This window comes from Erinaceus europaeus, chromosome 10 (genome assembly GCF_950295315.1).
Source record: "Erinaceus europaeus chromosome 10, mEriEur2.1, whole genome shotgun sequence".
NCBI lineage: Eukaryota > Metazoa > Chordata > Mammalia > Eulipotyphla > Erinaceidae > Erinaceus > Erinaceus europaeus.
In genome coordinates this window covers 63160599-63169012 of record NC_080171.1, presented here as the reverse complement: position 1 = coordinate 63169012, position 8414 = coordinate 63160599, and the positions used below count along the sequence as shown (strand labels likewise).

Here is an 8414-nt window from a genome sequence, read left to right as displayed (position 1 = left end):
GAAGCGACTCCCCTGCAAGTGGGGAGCTGGGGGCTCGAATCAGGATCTTTGCTCAGGTCCTTGTGCTTTATACTATGTGCACTTAACCTACTGCACCACCACCTGACCCCCCTCTCTATCTCCTCCTCCCTTCTCAGTTTCTCTTTGCCTCTATCCAATAATAAGCAAAATTAAAAAATAAAAATAAAATAAATTTAAAAAGAACCTTAGCAGTTATCAAAAATACAAAAAGCTATAATCACGCAGAAAACAGCAGTAGGGGCTTATTGAAGAATAAGAATAAAACTCTGCCCTGGGCTCTTATGGTTATTTACATGGAGATGTCAGTAGAATGTTTATGTAATTATGAATACTTCATATGGCAATATGTGCCAATTTATAGTAAAAAGCAACTATGAAAATTTTGTTTTATTATTCCTCCCATCAACTGTCCTATCTCTTTCAGATGACTTGGGGCATAAAGAAAAAGGGACTAGAGAGTAAGAAGGAAGACCATCTCTATCACCAGGTATGCACTGAGGACCTCTGCTAATGCTTAATAGGGGTAGATGACTAGAGCAACTCTTTCTTCCCACTCCGTTAGCCAGCTGATTTCTGCTGTCACACCTTCACTGCAGCTGCTGTTCTGAGTGTCACTAGTAGCAGTCAACTCATCATAATTGATAGATTCCTTTCAATAGAGTCCTCCTAGTCACCAAATATATATATATATAATATTTTTTGAGAAAGGAGGAGAGAGAGGAAGAACCAGACATCACTCTGGTACATGAGTGCCAGGGATTGAACTCATGACCTTATGTTTGAGAGTCCAGTGCTTTATCCACTGCACCACCTCCTTGACCATGAGTCCTCTAAGTCATCTTTAATCCTATTTCACATTATTGACCTCCTCCTATGTACTCTTGAAAGTCTTGACGAGGTGGTGCTAAAATGATTCCCCATCCCAATCCCTCTACATTCTTTAGTGAATAACTTTGTCCATGGCCCCTGTGAGTAGCCGTTCCCAGAGTTCATTTTCTTTTTTCTTTTATTTATTTATTGATTTATTTCTTCTTTATTGCAGAATTAATGTTTTACATTCGACAATAAATACAATAGCGTATATATGCATAACATTTCTCAGTTTTCCATATAACAGTACAACCCCCACTAGGACCTCTGTCATCCTTTTTGGACCTGTATTCCCCACCACCACCACACCAGAGTCTTTTACTTTGGTGCAATCACCAATTCCAGTTCAGGTTCTACTTGTGTTTCCTCTTCTGATCTTTTTCAACTTCTGCCTGTGAATGAGATCATCCCATATTCATCCTTCTGTTTCTGACTTATTTCACTTAACATGAATTTTTCAAGGTCCATCCAAGATCGGCTGAAAATGGTGAAGTCACCATTTTAAATAACTGAGTAGTATTCCATTGTGTATATATAACACAACTTGCTCAGCCACTCATCTGTCGTTGGACACCTGGGTTGATTCCAGGTTTTGGCTATTACAAATTGTGCTGCTAAGAGCATATGTGTACACAGATCTTTTTGGATAGGTGTGTTGGGTCCCTTAGGATATATCCCCAGGAGAGGAATTGCAGGATCATAGGGTAGGTCCATTTCTAGCCTTCTGAGAGTTCTCCAGACAGTTAGTTCTCCACAGAAGTTGGACCAATTTACATTCCCACAAGTAGTACAAGAGGGTTCCTTTGACCCCACAACCTCTCCAGCATTTGCTGCTGTTGCCTTTTCTGATGTATGACATTCTCACAGGAGTGAAGTGGTATCTCATTGTTGTCTTTATTTGTATTTCTCTGACAATCAAAGACTTGGAGCATTTTTTCATGTGTTTTTTTGCCTTTTGGATCTCTTCTGTGGTGAATATTCTGTCTATGTCCTCTCCCCATTTTTGGATGGGGATATTTGTTTTCTTGTTGTTGAGTTTGGCAAGCTCTTGATATATTTTGGTTATTAAACTCTTGTCTGATATATGGCATGTAAAGATCTTTTCCCATTCTGTGAGGGGTCTCTTGGATTGAGTAGTGGTTTCTTTTGATGTGCAGAAGCTTTTTAATTTGATGTAGTCCCATAGGTTTATGCTTGCCTTAGTCATCTTTGTAATTGGATTTGTTTCATTGAAGATATCTTTAAAATTTATGTGGACAAGAGTTCTGCCAATATTTTCGTCTAATTATCTGATAGTTTCTGGTCTAACATACAAGTCCTTGATCCACTTGGAATTTACTTTTGTTTTTGGTGAAATATAGTGGTTCAGTTTCATTCTTCTGCATATTTCAACTCATTTTTACCAACAGCATTTGTTGAAGAGACTCTGCTTTCCCCCATTTAATAGTCTGGGCACCTTTGTCAAAGATTAGATGTCCATAGGTATGGAGGCTTACTTCTGGGCTCTCAATTCTATTCCACTGGTCAGTGTGTCTACTCATGTTCCATTATACCAAGCAGTTTTGATGACAATGCCCTATAATACAATTTGAGATCTGGGAGTGTGATGCTTCCAGTTCTGTTCCTTCTTCTCAAGATTGTTTTGGCAATTCTAGGTCTTTTCTGGTTCTAGATAAACATTTGTAGCATTTGTTCTATTCTCCTAAAAATGTGTTTAGGATCTTAGTGGAGATCGCATTAAATTTGTATATGGCTCTGGGTATTATATTCATTTTGATTAATTTTGCCAACCCATGAACATGGAATATCTTTCTACTTCTTTGTGTCTTTTCCAATTTCCTTGAGTAGTGACTCATAATTGTCAGTATACAAGTCTTCCACTTCTTTGGTTAGGTTTATTCCTAGATATGATATTGTTTTTGTTGCTGTAGTAAAAGGAATTGATTTCTGGATTTCAGCTTCTTCTAACTTAGTGTTTGCATAGAGGAATGCCACTGAATTTTGAATGTTAATTTTATAGCATGACACCTTACTGTATTGCCTGATGATTTTCAAAAGGTTCTTTCTGGATTCCTTAGGGTTTTCTATGTATACTATCATGTCATCTGCAAAAAAGGAGAGTTTGACTTGTTCTCTTCCAATCTGTATCCCTTGAATTCCTTGCTACTGCATGATTGCTATGGCAAGAACTTTCAACACTATGTTGAATAGTAAGAGTGATAGTGGGCAGCCCCGTCTAGTACCTGATCTGAGGGGAAATGCTTCCAGTTTTTCAACATTGAGTATGATGTTGGCTGTGGGTTTATTATATATAGTCTCCACTATCTCCAGGAATTTTCCACGTATTCCCATTTTTTGTAGTGTTTTGATCATAAAGGGATGTTGTATTTTGTCAAAGGCTTTCTCTGCATCCATTGATATAACCACATGGTTTTTGGTCTTGCTTTTGTTGATGTGGTGGATCACGTGGTTTGATTTATGTATATTAAACCTTGCATCCCTGGGATAAGTCCCTCTTGCTCATGATGAACAATCTTTTTAATAGACTGCTATATCTGGTTGACAGTATTTTGTTCAATATTTTAGCATCTATGTTCGTCAGGGATATTGGTCTGTAGTTTTCTTTTTTGGTTGTGTCCCTGTCTGCTTTTGGTATCAAAGTGATGCTGGCTTCATAGAAGCTGGAATGGAGTATTCCAGTGTTTTCAATCTTCTGGAAGACTTTTAAAAGTAGAAGTATCGAGTCCAAAGTCCCAGGTTCAATCCCTCGCTCCACCATAAGCCAGAGCTGAGCAGATCTCTGCTTAAAAAAGAAAGAAAGAAAGAAAGAAAGAAAGAAAGAAAGAAAGAAAGAAAGAAAGAAAGAAAGAAAGAAAGAAAAGAAAAGTAGGTTCTTGAAGGTTTTGTAGAATTCATTTGTAAAACCATCTGTCCAGGACTTTTATTCTTGGGAAGGTTTTTGATAACTGTTTCAACTTCATTAGCCTTGATGGGCCTCTTCATGATATCTAGTTCCTCTTAATTTTGGAAGTTCATAGATATCTAGGAAATCGTTCATTTCTTCCAGGTTCTCTAGTTTGGTGGCATATAGATGTTCATAGAAGTCTCACATGATATGCTGAATTTCTGCAGTGTCTGTTGTGATATCTCTTCTTTCATTTATTTGGGTCAATTTATTTGGGTCTTCTCCTTTTTTCTTTTGTGAGTCTGGCTAAAGAATTGTCAGTTTTGTTCAGTCTTTTGAAGAAACAACATTTGCTTTCATTGATCTTTTGTATGGTTTTCTTATTTTCAATGTTATTGATTTCTGCCGTAACTTTAGTGATTTCTGTCCTTCTGGTTGCTTTAGGGTTCCTCTGTTCTTATTTTAGGTCTTTAAGATGTGCAATTAGGCTGTTTATTTTTGCTTTTTCTTATTTCCTAATGTGTGCTTGTATAGCGATGAACTCTCAGTACTGCCTTAGTTGTGTCCCAAATATTTTGATAGTTTGTGTCTTCATTTTCATTGAAGTCTTGAAACATTTTGATTTCTTCTTTGATTTCCTCTTTGACCCAGTAGTTGTTAAGGAGTGTACTGTTGAGCTTCCACATTTTGGGACTATTGTTAAGTGTTTGATAAAATCCATTGTGGTCTGAGAAGATGCTTGGGATGATTTCAATGCTCTTGAATTTGCCAATGGTGTCTTTGTGGCCTAACATATGGTCTGTCCTTGAGAATGACCCATGTGGACTTGAGGGAAATGTGTATTCCAGTTTCTTGGATGAATGACTCTGAAAATGTCCAAAGTTGTAGTTTATCTATCTCTTCAATTAGCTCCCTCATGTCTTTATTGATATTCTGCCTGGATGATCTGTCAAGTTGATAGAGTGGGGTGTTGAAGTCCCCTACTACTACTGTGTTGTTGTTAATATATTGCTTTAGTTCTTTCAGTAGATGTTTGATGTATTTAGATACATCACTGGGTGCACAGATGTTAATAATTGTTAAGTTCTCCTGATTGACTGCTCCACTGAGTATTAAGTAGTGTTCATTCCTATCTTTTTAAATTTCATTTATTTTAAAGTCTATCATGTAGATATGAGAATAGCTGTTCCTGTCCCTTTGCTGTGGGCCATTGGCTTGTATGATAGTTTTCCATCCTTCCACTTTGAGTCTGTGTTTTTCTTGTTGAGTTAGGTGGGTTTCCTGTAGACAGCATATTGTTGGATTGTGTTTTCTGATCCATCTGCCTACTCTGTGTCTTTTAATAGGTAAATTCAGGCCATTGACATTTATTGATATCAAAGATTGAAGATATTTTAATGCTATTCTTCTAGATTTTTAGAGTGGCCTGATTGTTTACAGAAGAACTTTCAGAACCTCCTTCAGGGCAGGTTTAGTGATAATTGATTCTTTCAACTATTGCTTGTCTGAGAAGGTTATTATGCCTCCATCTAGTCTGAATGACAGTCTAGCAGGACACAGTAGTCTTGGTTGAAAGCCTTTCTCATTGAACACTCAATAAATATCTTGCCATTCCCTTCTGGCCTATAGTGTTTGTGTGTGGAAGTCTCCTGCTAATCTTATGGGTTTTCCTCTGTAGGTGACTCTTTGTTTTTCTCTTGCAGCCTTCAGGATCCTTTATTTTTTATTTTTCTTTTTATAATTTTTATTTTATTTTAAGAGAGAACCACAGAATCACTCTGGCATACTGTATTCCAGAGAACTCATGCTTGCAAGTCCAATACTTTATCCACTGTGCCACAAAGGTTTTTATCTGGTTCCTAGAGCAAATCAGGGAGCAAGGAACTTCTAGAATCTAGAGGAATATATATGGTTCAAGTATAAAGGGAGTATCTAATTCAACAACAAAAGGTCAAATTCTCTTCATAGTATTTCATTCAAGATGAAGGTTAACTCGCAGACCATGATTACAAAGAGGAAAAAAGGTCTTGCCTACTTTGTCCTTCAAAAAGATGCCAATGCAACTGCCTTTAAAAATAGATTTTTCATAGCTTTCAGAAAATATATTCCAGTCAGTGATGGTATTTCTCCATTTTCAGAGGATATAAGATTTACTAGGAAACCTCTGTAATAATTTATCCAACTTCTTGGGGTATAAACTCCCAAACTCTCCCATGATCTCCTGTGTTAATCTCATTTTTCGGGATGCTCAGCCTCTGAAGCACAATCGAAGAAGTTCTTGATTTCTTTTCCACACTCTTCATCGTGGAATTCATTCTGCTTCCAGCAAGCCATCATCAATGGCATCTCCATGATACACATTGCCTTGCCTCTCTCCTGATGCTGTTCTCCCACTTGCTTGGTTAGAATGAGGGGTCTGCTGGGTTTTAGTACAGGCTTCTGTGAGTTTCCAAGCTGCATTAGCCAGCCCCACAGGCTGGGAACCACCATTGTGCACCGAACTCCTGACATGCACTCAGGATTCTTTCTTTATCCTTATTCCTTTCCATTTTAAATATGATGAGTCTTGGTGGCTTTAAGTCTGGGTTAATTCTGTTTGGGACCCTCTGGGCTTCTTGAACCTTTATGTCTTTGATGTTGTCTAGACTAGAGAAGTTCTCAGCTATTAAGTCCTGAAGAATGCTTTCTCCCCCTCCCTCTCTTTCTTCCTCTGGTAAGCCAATAATGCATATATTATTTCTTTTGCAGTCATCCCATAGGTCTCTGTTGTCATTTTCAGTATCTCTGAATCTCTTTTTGAGATCTCTTACTTGTTTTTTAGTTGTCTCTAATTCATCCTTGATCTTGCTAATTCTTTCTTCAGCCTCATTTATTTGATTCTCTCTGCCCTCTACTGTTTTCTGGAGTTCATCTCTTTTGTTACCCGGTTCTGATACTGTTTTAGCTTGTTCAGTTAATTGTGTTCTTAGCTCAGCTATTTCAGCTTTCAGCTCTCTAATAACCTTGAGATAATTAGTGTTTGCTTCCAGAGTCTCATTCGTTGTTTCTGCATTTCTGATGACAATTATTTTAAACTCTTTACTCACTCCTGTTATTATTTACTTAAGTAATGTTTGGAGGTTGACTTCATTATTTTGTGCTTCAACCTTTGGGGGGGCTTTCAGCTGGACTCTTGTCCTGGTTCATTTCTCCAATATTTTTTCTTGTTAATTTGACCATTGTATATAGTATGTTATTAGGTTCCTCTTTCAGTACTTTTCAAATTACTGATCACTTTTGCCTTGATTGACTTGTGTCTAAGTAAGGTAATTAAAGAGTTCACAGTTGTGGAGACTGACAGTTGTTTCAATATTATTTTAATTCCTGAATTGGAGCACAGTGGTTTAAAAGCCTCTTTTGTTCTTTTTCTTCCCTGTAGGCTATGGGAGCCTGAGGGATTTTAAACTATAAGTAGGCTTCTTAGCCAAATCACTGACTCCTGACCAAGAGAGGAAGCAGGGTGGGGCAGAGATAATACAGTAGTTATGGAAAGAGATTCTCACAGCCCCACTGCTAGGCCACCAAGGTATAGATCTTCTCCTGAGTTTCCTGGTTAATTCTCTGTTCTCTGTTGTTAGCACAGGGCCTCCCTGCAGCTACCCCAGATTCTGAGGACAGGAGCAATGGAGATTCTTGTTGAATTTGGTGAGTCTTAGGGGAGTCCTTCCCTCCCTTCAGCCATCTTTTTGTTGGTGAAACACACTGGAGGTGGTGTCTCACTGGTAAACTGCTGGAATGTTACCAGCCACTTAATCTCTCCCTAGGTTACTCTCTGTCCATGAGCCACACGTGTTTGCACTCACAGGTGATTTGTTGGGTTCCTGAAATTGTTCTAGTCCTGCCTTGTTGTGGTCCCAGGTGATCTCCTTTGGTATTCCTAGTTGGCCTGGAAGTGGAAAGGAGAGGAGAGGAGAGGAGAGGAGAGGAGAGGAGAGGAGAGGAGAGGAGAGGAGAGGAGAGGAAAGGAAAGAAAAGGAGAGAAACACAGCTTCTGCTGCTCCATAGCTCCAGAAGTCCTCCCCAGAGTCTTTTTCTATCTCTTTATACTCACTTGTTGTCAATCTCATTAGCTCCACTCTCAACCAATTAGCTTTCTCCACTCCATTTATTTGTCTAGAGCATTTTTAAAAATGTATGTACCTTTCTCCTTAATACTCCCAATAAGGTATTTATTTTATTTTATTCATTATTGGACAGTGACAGAGAGAAATTGAGAGGTGAGTGGATGATCCAGAGGGAGAGAGACAAAGAGACACCTGCATCCCTGCTTTGCCACTTGTGAAGCTTTCCCCCTGCAGATGGGGACCAGTGGCTTGAACCTGGGGGTCCTTGAAAATGGTAATATGTGTGCTCAACTAGGTATGTCACTGCCTTGCCCCAATAAGGTATTATTCTTTACAGGAATGAAACTGAAAAAGACAGTTGTTGTCTCCTACCCAGATCCTCAAAGATAAAAAGTGACAGTCTGTCTATATATAAGTGACAGCTATATGTAAACAACTCTGTCACTTAAAGCCTATTTCACCTTTTATCACACCATAAATTTCTCAACAAAAAAAATCTCCCAAATATATGCCCT

General features: G+C 38.4%; 1 pseudogene; it reads right to left on the bottom strand.

Moving 5' to 3' along the window:
- Positions 1-5537: 5537 nt before the first annotated feature.
- On the bottom strand, positions 5538-6286 carry LOC103121184 (small ribosomal subunit protein mS37-like; annotated as a pseudogene).
- Between the last annotated feature and the right edge of the window lie 2128 nt (positions 6287-8414).